Source organism: Triticum aestivum, chromosome 5D (genome assembly GCF_018294505.1).
Source record: "Triticum aestivum cultivar Chinese Spring chromosome 5D, IWGSC CS RefSeq v2.1, whole genome shotgun sequence".
NCBI lineage: Eukaryota > Viridiplantae > Streptophyta > Magnoliopsida > Poales > Poaceae > Triticum > Triticum aestivum.
Window position 1 is genome coordinate 354,739,281 of NC_057808.1, and position 12,771 is coordinate 354,752,051.

Sequence of the window (12,771 nt, forward strand, 5' to 3'; positions counted from 1 at the left end):
TACTTGTGGGTTATCAGACCTATATTTTGGATATCTAGTAATTATTAATGAAGTATATTAAAAATAATAAAGATGTATAAAAGATTCTTCTATTTGGTATATGAGGAGCGGGAGTACGTACTCCCAGGAGTACACAACCTGGCCTCCCTAGCCTAATGCAGCAACAATAATGCAAATTGTATTCCTTAATGGAGGCGTCATATTGATGACTACAGTCCTTTACAACTCACCGGCGTGCATTTGCTATTGCTTGTGGAAAATGTCTTAGTAGCACTTGGCATAGAGACCATGTATTTGTGGTTGGCAACCTACCATGACATGCATTTCCATTTTATTTTTAGGGGTGTACAGTCGTGTAATAACGTGGCTATATGCACCCTTAGTTGGCGCATAACTTAGAGGTAATGAATGTTTCAGTTTATAAGAAAAATATTTATAGAAAGCAATGTAGGAAACAAGTTTGTTTGTATCACTTTTTGGGTGCGTCTCAGAGTGATGATGCCATGCCCTTGAGGTGTACTAGCGGAGATAGGATTTAGCCCGTTGGCCACGGGTGGCCCAGGCCCATGATGCGCACTGGAGCGCATCATCAAACTTGACATACAATAAAAGACATCTGGAAGACCTGGTGCAATCCCATATCATTAAGCTAGATCATTACCTACCCGGATACCTGTAAACTCTAGCCTCAGTCCCCTATATAAGACAAGAAAAGAGGCATCCGGGCGGCCCTCTTCGACCTTTCCATAGCTACCTGATCCTATCGATCTCACCACGAGGATATTGTTGGGACTCATTGCATGGAAAACAAAAAAAATCTACAAACACGCAATGATCTATTCATGGAGATGCATAGCTACGAGAGGGGAGAGCATCTTCATACCCTTGATGATCGCAAAGCGGAAGTGTTTATCAACGCAGTTGATGTAGTCGTACACCTTCACGATCCGTCTCGATCAAGTACCGAACGTACAGCACCTCCTCGTTTAGCACAGGTTCAGCTCGATGACATCCTCGCCTTCTTGATCCAGCAAGAGGGGCAAAGTAGTAGATGAGTTCCAGCAGCACGACGACGTAGTGATGGTGTTGGTGAAGAACAATCTCCGCAGGGCTTCGCCAAGCACAACAGAAACTATGACGGAGGATAAACTAGAGGGGACGGGGTTGCCAGCACACGGCATGGTGAATCTTGATGTGTCTTGGGTGCTAGCCCTGCCCCTCTATTTATATGTTGAGCCTTGGGGTTGAAACTTGGAGTAAAAGCCTCCTCAAAGTCGGTTTTGCCCGCAAGGAAGAGTCCTTCTCGGACTTCCAGGACTAGATGCCACAATCCTTGGCTTCTGGCCCACACGCCATGGGCCTCGGCGTCTAGCCCGGGGCAAGACGCCAGGGTCTCCGGCGTTTGGCCCCCTGGCCTCCGCAAAATTCCTTTTGCACCGACCTAAAACCCCGTGGGCTTTACCCCTTAGGCAAACCATATCGTCCTATATATCAATCTTTACCTCCGGACCATTCTGGAGCTCCTCGTCATGTCCGTGATCTCATCCGGGACTCCGAACAACATTCGTTCACCAACATACATAACTCATATAATACTATATCGTCAACGAACGTTAAGCGTGCGGACCCTACGGGTTCGAGAACAATGTAGACATGACCGAGACACCTCTCTGGTCAATAACCAATAGCGGAACCTAGATGCCCATATTGGCTCCTACATATTCTATGAAGATCTTTATCGGTCGAACCTTATGGCAACATACGTAATTCCCTTTGTCTATCTGTATGTTACTTGCCCGAGATTCGATCGTCGGTATCTTCATACCTAGTTCACTATCGTTATCGGCAAGTCTCTTTACTCGTTCCGTAATACATCACCTCGTGACTAACTCCTTAGTCGTTTGCTTGCAAGCTTATGATGTGTATTATCGAGAGGGCCAAGAGATACCTCTCCGATACTCGGAGTGACAAATCCTAATCTCGATCTATGCCAACCCAACAAACACCTTCGGACATACATGTAGAGCATCTTTATAATCACCCAGTTACGTTGTGACATTTGATAGCACACAAGGCATTCCTCCCGTATCCAAGAGTTGCATAATCTCATAGTTGAAGGAATATGTATTTGACATGAAGAATGCAATAGCAACAAAACTGAATGATCATTATGCTGAGCTAACGGATGGGTCTTTTCCATCACATCATTCTCCTAATGATGTGATCCCGTTATCAAATGACAACTTGTGTCCATGGTTAGGAAGCCTTAACCATCTTTGATCAACGAGCTAGTCAAGTAGAGGCTCACTAGGGACACGGTGTTTGTTTATGTATTCACACATGTATTTAGGTTTCCGATCAATACAATTCTAGCATGAATAATAAACCTTAATCATGAATTAGAAAATATAAAATAACAACTTTATTATTTCCTCTAGGGTATATTTCCTTCAGTCTCCCACTTGCACTAGTCAATAATCTAGTTCACATCGCCATGTGAATAACACCCATAGTTCACATCGCCATGTGATTAACACATATAGTTCACATCGCGATGTGATTAACACCTATAGTTCACATCCCCATGTGACCAACACCCAAAGGGTTTACTAGAGTCAATAATCTAGTTCACATCGCCATGTGATTAAGACCCAAAGAGTAATAAGGTGTGATCATGTTTTGCTTGTGAGAGAAGTTTAGTCAACGGGTCTGTCACATTCAGATCCGTATGTATTTTGCAAACTTCTATGTCTACAATGCTCTGCACGGAGCTACTCTAGCTAATTGCTCCCACTTTCAATATGTATCCATATTGAGACTCGGAGTCATCCGGATCAGTGTCAAAGCTTGCATCGACGTAACCCTTTACGACAAACTCTTTGTCACCTCCATAACCGAGAAACATTTCCTTAATCCTCTTTAGGTACCTAAGGATAATTTTGACCGCTGTCCAGCGATCTACTCCTGGATCACTATTGTACCCCCTTGCCAAACTCATGACAAGGTACACAATAGGTCTGGTATACAACATGGCATACTTTATAAAACCTATGGCTGAGGCATAGGGAATGACTTTCATTCTCTCTCTATCTTTTGCCGTGGTCGGGTTTTGAGTCTTACTCAACTTCATACCTTACAACTCAGGCAAGAACTCCTTCTTTGACTGATCCATTTTGAACTCCTTCAAAATCTTATCAAGGTATGTACTCATCAAAAGTCTTATCAAGCGTCTTGATCTATCTCTATAGATCTTGATGCCCAATATGTAAGCAGCTTCACCGAGGTCTTTCTTTGAAAAACTCCTTTCAAACACTCCTTTATGCTTTCCAGAAAATTCTACATCATTTCCGATCAACAATATGTCATTCACACATACTTATCAGAAAGGCTGTAGTGCTCCCACTCACTTTCTTGTAAATACAGGCTCCACCGCAAGTCTGTATAAAACTATATGCTTTGATCAACTCATCAAAGCGTATATTACAACTCTGAGATGCTTGCACCAGTCCATAGATGGATCGCTGGAGCTTGCACACTTTGTTAGCACCTTTAGGATTGACAAAACCTTCTGGTTGCATCATATACAACTCTTCTTTAAGAAATCCATTAAGGAATGCAGTTTTGACATCCATTTGCCAGATTTCATAAAATGCGGCAATTGCTAACAAGATTCAGACAGACTTAAAGATCGCTACGAGTGAGAAAATCTCATCGTAGTCAACACCTTGAACTTGTTGAAAACCTTTTGTGACAAGTCAAGCTTTGTAGATAGTAACACTACCATCAGCGTCAGTCTTCCTCTTGAAGATCCATTTATTCTCAATGGCTCGCTGATCATCGGGCAAGTCCACCCAAGTCCATACTTTGTTCTCATACATGGATCCTATCTCAGATTTCATGGCCTTAAGCCATTTATCGGAATCTGGGCTCATCATAGCTTCTTCATAGTTCGTAGCTTCGCCATGTCTAGTAACATGACTTCCAGAATAGGATTACCGTACCACTCTGGTGCAGATCATGCTCTGGTTGACCTACAGGTTCAGTAGTAACTTGATCTGAAGTTTCATGATCATCATCATGCTTCCTCTCTAGTTGGTGTAGGCATCACTGGAACAGTTTTCTGTGATGAGGTACTTTCCAATTCGAGAGAAGGTACAATTGCCTCATCAAGTTCTAATTTCCTCCTACTCACTTCTCTCGAGAGAAACTCCTTCTCTAGAAAGTTTCCATTCTTGGCAACAATGATCTTGTCTTCGGATCTGTGGTAGAAGGTGTGCCCAATTGTTTTCTTAGGGTATCCTATGAAGACGCACTTCTACGATTTGGGTTCGAGCTTATCAGGCTGAAGCCTTTTGACATAAGTGTCGCAACCCCAAACTTTAAGAAACGACAACTTAGGTTTCTTGCCAAACCACAGTTCATGCGGTGTCGTCTCAACGAATTTAGACGTGCCCCATTTAACATGAATGTAGCTGTCTCTAATGCATAACCCCAAAATGATAGTGGTAAATCGGTAAGAGACATCATAGATCGCACCATATCTAATAAAGTACGGTTATGATGTTCGGACACACCATTACGCTGTGGTGTTCCAGGTGGCGTGAGTTGTGAAACTATTCCACATTGTTTTAAATGAAGGCCAAACTCGTAACTCAAATATTCGCCTCCGTGATCAGATCATAGAAACTTTATTTTCTTGTTACGATGATTCTCCACTTCACTCTGAAATTCTTTGAACTTTTCAAATGTTTCAGACTTGTGTTTCATCAAGTAGATATACGCATATCTGCTCAAATCATCTGTGAAGGTCAGAAAATAACGATGCCCACCGCGAGCCTCAACACTCATCGGACCGCATACATCGATACGTATTATTTCCAATAAGTCATTGGCTCGCTCCATTGTTCCGGAGAACGGAGTTTTAGGCATCTTGCCCATGAGGCATGGTTCGTAGGTATCAAATGATTCATAATCAAGTGATACCAAAAGTCCATCTGCATGGAGTTTCTTCATGCGTTTTATACCAGTATGACCTAAACGGCAGTGCCACAAATATGTTGCACTATTGTCAGTGTCAAAACCGGCGGATCTCGGGTAGGGGGTCCCGAACTGTGCGTCTAGGATCGATGGTAACAGGAGACAGGGGACACGATGTTTACCCAGGTTCGGGCCCTCTCTATGGAGGTAATACCCTACTTCCTGCTTGATTGATCTTGATGAATATGAGTACTACAAGAATTGATCTACCACGAGATCGTAATGGCTAAACCCTAGAAGTCTAGCCTATATGACTATGGTAATGAATATATCCTTTCCGGACTAACCCCGTCGGTTTATATAGACACCGGGGGGATCTAGGGTTTACATAGAGTCGATTACATAAGAAGGAATCTTCATAATCGGTCGCCAAGCTTGCCTTCCACACCAAGTAGAGTCCAATCCGGACACGGGTACAGTCTTCGGTCTTCATGTCTTCACAGCCCATCAGTCCGGCCCAATGGATAACAGGCCGGACACCCGAGGACCCCTTAGTCCAGGACCCCCTCAGTAGCTCCTGAACCTGGCTTCAATGACGAGGAGTCCGGCGCGCAGATTGTCTTCGGCATTGCAAGGTGGGTTCCCTTTTTTCCGAACTCCATGATAGTCTTCGGATGCGATGATAGTATCCGGACCTGTCACACACACCATACAAAACCGCACAGAGAATACATTTTTACACGAGTTCCATCCGTTGACAACTTTTTTGCAGCATGACATCACGCCTGACTGGTCACAATTTTCGAACCGTTTTTCGTCTGCCGCTCCATGTTTCGGGACGCGGTTGCCATTGGCATGTCCTGTCAAAGCAGAGATCGTGTCCCCTTATTGCGGGATTCTCATCAATGCGGGCGTGGGTGAACCAACCATGCCGTTCGCATGGCCCTTGGAAATAGGCGAGTTTAAGGCGAGTGGGGAGGCGCTTGATATTCATGGCCTTTATAAGGGGATAAGATTTCCCTTTCTTCACCCACACCTTGGTTCCTCCTCAGCCCTTCCGTCCCTAAGCTCCAGCGCCCAAGCTTTTAGCTTTTCCCTCATCCGAGAAAGCACTCCAAAGATGTCCGGATCCGGAGCTGGGGGTAAATGGATGGCCTCCTCCGTCAAGAAGAAGGATATCAAGGAGCTCCGGGAGGCCGGATATCTGGCCAAGGAGATCGCTCACCGACTCCCGGCCAAGGGACAGATTGTCCCTACTCCAGAGCCCCACGAGAGGGTTGTGTTTCTAACACATTTCGTCTATGGGTTGGGCTTTCCTCTTCACCCCTTCATCCATGGACTGATGTTTTACTACGGGCTAGAATTCCATGACCTAGCCCCCAACTTCATTCTCAACATCACGGCATTCATTGTCGTGTGCGAGGCCTTTCTTCCCATCTCACCTCATTTCGGCCTATGGCTGAAGACCTTCAATGTGAAGCCAAAGGTGGTGAGTGGTCAACAAGCAGAGTGCGGAGGCGCCATGGTGGGCAAGATGCCCAACGTTACCTGGCCCGAAGGCTCATTCGCAGAGACGGTGAAAGGGTGGCAATCGGGGTGGTTCTATATCACCGAGACGTGTGACGCCAACTGGGTGGCGCCCCCCGAATTCCGATCCGGAATCCCGATGCGGCTCACCTCCTGGCAAGAGAGGGGCCTAACCTGGGGCCCCTCGAATGACCTGACTGGGCTCTAGACGTGCGTCCAGAAAATGATAGATAGGAAGATCAAGCTCGTCAACGTGGTACAGGTCATGCTCATTCGTCGGGTCCTTCCGTGCCAACGCCGGACTTGCTATCTGTGGGAGTACGATCCGGCCAAGCACCAGACGCTACTAGAGCTCTTCGGCACGACGCACGAAGAAATCTGGAAAGTGCTCTTCTAGGCCGGCGAGATGCCACCGCCCACGACCGAAGATCGCGGGCTTAGCTTAAAACGCCAGGCTAACCCGATAAGTTTGTTTAATGTTTTCAAGGCGTACCCTTTACTAGCATATTTTGAGAAAAAGCCTAAGCTTTCCTACCCATGTTTTCAGGCCTGGATCAAGGTAGCAAAGGGGATTAACTATCCGGCTCCGCTGCCTGTAGACCAAGAATTCCCGTTACTGGCGAAAATGCTTTTTCCAGCACCTTATGAGATGCCAGAGAAGACAGCCAATAAAGCGGCCAAAGGGGCCAAGAAGGGCCCTCGCCAAAAAGGCGCTCCGAACGTGATGTCCGAAGACGAGACTTCCTCTTCATCTGCTGACGACGACGACGAAGAGGAAGAAGAAAACGACTCCCCACCTGAAGTGGAGAGGAAGAAGAGAGCGGCCCCCACAAATCCGGAGGCGAAAGCGCCTAAGAGGGTTAGAGGCTCCCTCGCGGATAACTCCGTCTGGGATGTTGATAGCAGTCCGGAGCGACCTCGCCGGACCAAGCCTCGGGCCGCCTCGTAAGTACCAGAATCCAAAAACGTCTGGCCTTCCTGGTTTGTAATATTGATATACCTTAAACCTTGTTATTGCAGTCCAGCACACGATGGCTCGTCGCGATCTTCGACAGAGGGATCGCTAGACTCAAAGGAGATGGCTAGCATGTCTCCGCCACCTGCTCATTCCGTCTCTCCGAAGGGTGACGACGAGGTGGTGTCGCAAAAGACCTTCCCCGACCGGGGGGAGCTTCCGGAGATCGTCGGGGTGGCGCCCCAGGACGGTTCTTCAGTGTTCGACACATGGGGGAAAGAGCCCCTATGGGGACTGGTGACGGGGGCCGAGTTCCCCTCGGACCTGAGCCAGACACCATTCCGGAGATCTACGCGGCCCCGGAGTCCAGCAAGTGGCATTCCCCAAAAGGAGGGAATGTGCCTGTTCCGCCGATGACCTCTGTCCAACCAGAGGCATCGGATAATCTACTGGAGGCGCTACAAGGCGCCTCTATTGTGGATGAACACTGCGCCCTTATGGGCACGGTAATAGAGAAGGTTTAGTTCATCAAAAGCGGACTGACCGAAGCCTGTACTAGCCTTCTATCGGGCTTTGAGGTAAGTAATGTGGTTGTAGGAAGAATATCACAGTATAGACAGTAGCCCCTGATGCTTTGTTTGGTGCTCGGGAAGAAAAAGCCGAACAGAGGATCAAGAAGAAATATCGCAGGAGTCTAACAGAAGTTGTCTATGTGAATAAGCAGGTATCGCTGCAGGCTGCCACCGCTCATGCTGCGGAGGTCTCCGGACTGAAGCGGAAACTGGAGCGGGTCGAGGAGGAGCTCAGACTCGTGAAGAAGCAGCTGGAGGATAGCCAAGGTATGCAGTAACCTGCGGGTACATTTAAAAAAATGAATAGTCTGTCCGGACTAAGGTGCCATAAACTTTATTAGGGGCCACGACCGAGGTGGCAGCCCTCAAGGAGGCGTTAGCCGAGGCTGAGGACAAAGCGGCCAAGGAACGCGCCGCGCGCGAGAAGCACGAGGCCCGGGTTGGCGAGGCGCAGCAACTGCTCCAGGGCGCGATCGAGAGATTTGAGTCCTTGGAGCGCGATTGTAAGGCACAAAGTATGAAATGGCGAAGGCCCGCCAGAGCGCACATGATGCACGAGCCGAAGCCCAGAACACCCTCTAGGAAATTCAGGCAGCCAAGAAGATTGCGGCGGGTAAGTCTTTCACCATGCAAAGCAAGTATGTAGAAGAAACGTTCCTTGTACTTATCCAAATTTGGGTTTTCCAGGGGCATTTACGGATCTGCCGTGTAGTTTATCAGATGCTGCCGAGCATTATAGAGCCAAAGAAGGGATGTCTACGGAGAAGCTATTCTGGTCCCAATATCTGGGACCCGAACATCCGGTGCCCTTCAGCGACCAGCTAAAGCAGTTGGTCGAGCTACACAGGTCGGCAGAGCTAGCCATGAAGGACCTGATAGTCCGGCTGTGGCCTGCCGAGCCTATACCTAGCAGCTACCTCGGACTTGTTAAGCGGCTTGTAAGTGCCTGTCCACGGCTCGAAGCCGTGAAGTGGTCGGTCTGTATTGAAGGTGCGCGCATGGCATTTGCCCGCGTCAAGACGCATTGGGCAAAGCTGGATGTCAAGAAGCTGATGACCGAGGGGCCGCCAGAGGGCAAGGAGCGTCGTCGACCCGAGCTCTATTTTGATGGTGTCCTGGAGGGGTCCCGCCTTGTGGCGGAGCAATGTTCGAAGGATGTCATGTTCCCATGAGAACATTTGTATTACCTCTTCTGTAATATGGAACAATGATGTTATGTATTATAATGCTTGCGATTTATATTTTACCTCCTGTGCGGCCGTTTATAAAATCTGAGGGTTGACCAGTCGTCGGCTTCTGCCCCCATGTAGATAGTACGGGGGTGTTCGGGATAAATCTAAACACTCTTTACTCCACATTATGGTCCTTAAAGGAGGTGTTTAGCGCAACGAACAAGGCAATCAGACTATGCGGCCTTTACCGCCCTCACTTAGCCATAGAAGTTTGAAAATTAAGAAAGTTGGCGAAGCCCCTGGTATTTGGAAAGCCGAACTAGGGGCATTGTGCACGCCTAATCGGAGGAACCGATTCTTCGCGAGAAGCGGAAAAAATCTCTAACGATTTGGAACCTCTCGGACAGCTGACCAGCTCTTGCCGCATCATGACAGTCAGTTTTCAGCTTTCTCTACTGAGGTGCTCGTCCGGAAGAACTGGGACACAATCGCAGTAGTTCTCCCTTTACTACCCTAGCCGATATAGCGGAACGTAACGTAGCAAGCACAGGAGCCGGGCAACCCAACTATTGACCAAAGACATGATTCGGAGCCGATGCATATAATGCTATAAGTTCGGGGTGCCGAACTATACTGTAAAAGTGTTCAGACTTTTATTGCCGTAATGCAGGGTGTAATGAAGCCCCTGGCGTAGTGATACGTACCATGGTGTACGCGTGCGATAAGTAATATGTACAAAGGTGAGGAAACAGGAAAATTAAGTAATAAGCTGACGCCACCATTTATTCACTGTTGTGATGTAATTAGTACGTCGAGGCGTACTTTGTGCAAGTAATGCGATAAGCAAGTAAAGCTATTTAACATGCCATAACCAAGGGCGAGCTGCGTGCGGGTATGTAAAACAAGTATGGCAATCGTTTAGTAGAGACCACCTGGGGATTCCCGTGTATGCCAGAGCTCCTTGCCTCCTTGGTGTGTTCTGCAAGCGGGTCGTCCGCATAGACCTCGAAAAGATAAAAAAAACCGTAATAAAAAAGAAAAAGTAAAGGCGTGCGAATCCCAGGGTCGGTCAAGCCGCACTGTGCATCGCGAGCAAGTTATGCCTTCGTCAGTACCCATGGGGTTTCGAGTGCGTAATTATGTACGCGCGGTATGGATGCCATTTCCTCATCGGGGCTGGGACGGAGGCCGAATTTACTAATTCAGCTCTTGACGAACCGAGCTGCCCTGTTGCAGCGTAGTCCGGACCTTCTTAACGATGTCCAGGGGCTCGGCGGCCGGATTATGGTGCCGCTTGAGAAGGCCGCTCTGTACTTCTGCTGCAAGGGCTGCGGTATGCTCCTCTGTACGGAGGGACCGTTCCGTGTTTCCATTTACTGTAATGACGCCGCGTGGACCGGCATCTTGAGCTTGAGATAAGCATAATGTGGCACCGCGTTGAATCTAGCAAACGCGGTTCGTCCAAGCAGTGCGTGGTAGCCGCTGCGGAAGGGGACAATATCGTAGATTAGCTCTTCGCTTCGGAAGTTATCCGGGGAACCGAAGACCACCTCCGGCGTGATTGAGCCCGTAGAACGGGCCTCTACGCCTGGTATAACTCCTTTAAAGGTAGTTATCGTGGGCTTGATTCGTGAGGGATTAATGCCCATTTTGCATACTGTATCCTGATAGAGTAGGTTGAGGCTGCTACCACCGTCCATTAGGACTCGTGGCATGTGAAATCCGTCGATGATTGGGTCGAGTACCAATGCGGCCGAACTGCCATGACGGATGCTAGTTGGATGATCACGACGATCAAAGGTGATCGGGAATGACGACCATGGGTTGAATTTTGGGGCAACTGGCTCTACCACATAGACGTCCCTGAGTGCGCGCTTGCGCTCCCTTTTGGGGATGTGTGTAGCATATATCATGTTCACCGTTTTGACTTGAGGCGGGAATTTCTTCTGCCCCCAGTGTTCGGCTGCCGAGGCTCCTCGTCATCGTCCTTGCTCTGCGATTCCCCTTCCTTGTTTCCGCTATTTACTTTGCTGGCTTGTTTAAAGACTCGGCAATCTCTGTTAGTATGGTTGGCCGGTTTGTCTGGGTGCCATGTATCTGGCACGGACGATCGAGTATGCGGTCCAAGCTGGATGGTCCTCCGCCATTCCTTTTATAGGGCTTCTTTCGCTGGCTGGACTTGGAGCCACTGAATCCGGCGTGAACTGTAGTGTCATCGGTGTTATCGTCATTGCTTCGGCGTTTGTGTCTATTGCGCCGGAGCTTGCCGGTGCTGATTTTGGCCTCGGAGGGGCCTGCTTCATTGGCTGTGTTTGTACTGCGAGCCAGCCAACTATCCTCTCCCGCGCAAAAGCGGGTGATAAGTGCCGTGAGGGCTGCCATGGACCTCGGCTTTTCTTGGCCGAGGTGGCGGGCTAGCCATTCGTCACAGATGCTGTGTTTAAAGGCCGCTAGAGCTTCGGCATCCGGACAGTCAACGATCTGGTTCTTTTTGGTTAGGAACCTAGTCCAGAATTTTCTGGCTGATTCTCCAGGTTGTTGAACTATGTGGCTTAAGTCATCGGCATTGGGTGGCCGGACATATGTACCTTGGAAGTTGTCCAGGAAGGCTTCATCCAGGTCCTCCTAGCTGCCAATGGATTTTTTGGGCAGGCTATTTAGCCAGTGTCGAGCTGGCCCTTTGAGCTTTAGTGGGAGGTATTTGATGGCGTGGTGGTCGTCTCCACAGGCCATGTGGATGTGGAGAATAAAGTCCTCAATCCATACTGCGGGATCGGTTGTTCCGTCGTATGATTCAATATTGACGGGCTTGAACCCCTCGGAGAATTCATGATCCAGCACCTCATCTGTGAAGCAAAGAGGGTGTGCGGCGCCTCTATATCGGGCCGCGTCACGGCGCACCTCCGATGAAGTCCTTCTGGGGTTATCGGCCCGGGTGTGACTAGGTTTGTCACGTCCGAATAGGTAGCCGTCATCCCGAGTCGGGAAGCGTCCTCGCGATTCGTAGATTGATCTGGTGTGTCCTGCTCTACTGTCCAGGTCCTGCCGAAGGTCGTATGTATGGTCCCAAGCTGTTATGTCCCTGTTTTTGCGAGGCAGTGGGGCGGGCTGTTGTCCGGCCTGAGTTGCCGTTTTATCCCGACCGCGGGGTGGTCGGTCCGCCGCACTATCCCGACCACGTGGTGGTCGGTCCGCATTGCGCGAGGGAGGTATGGGATCTGGTGCCTCCTCATCGAACTGAGGTAGCAGTCTGCGTTTTGGGTAACTCTTGGCTGGGCGCTTGAGGCCGTATTCTTCGGCTGCCAGGACATCTGTCCATCTATCGATGAGTAGGTCTTGATCTGCTTGGAGCTGCTGCTGCTTTTTCTTTAGGCTTCTTGCCGTAGCTATGAGCTGGCGCTTAAAGCGCTCCTGCTCGAGGGGTGCCTCAGGCATGATGAAGTCCTCATTGCCAAGGCTCTCATCATCCTTGGAGGGTGGACGATAACTATCATCATCCGGGTCATTGGGCGTGGCCTGTTTATCAGGGTTAACTTGCTCGTTGTCTTGTTCCTCTTGTTCGGATGTT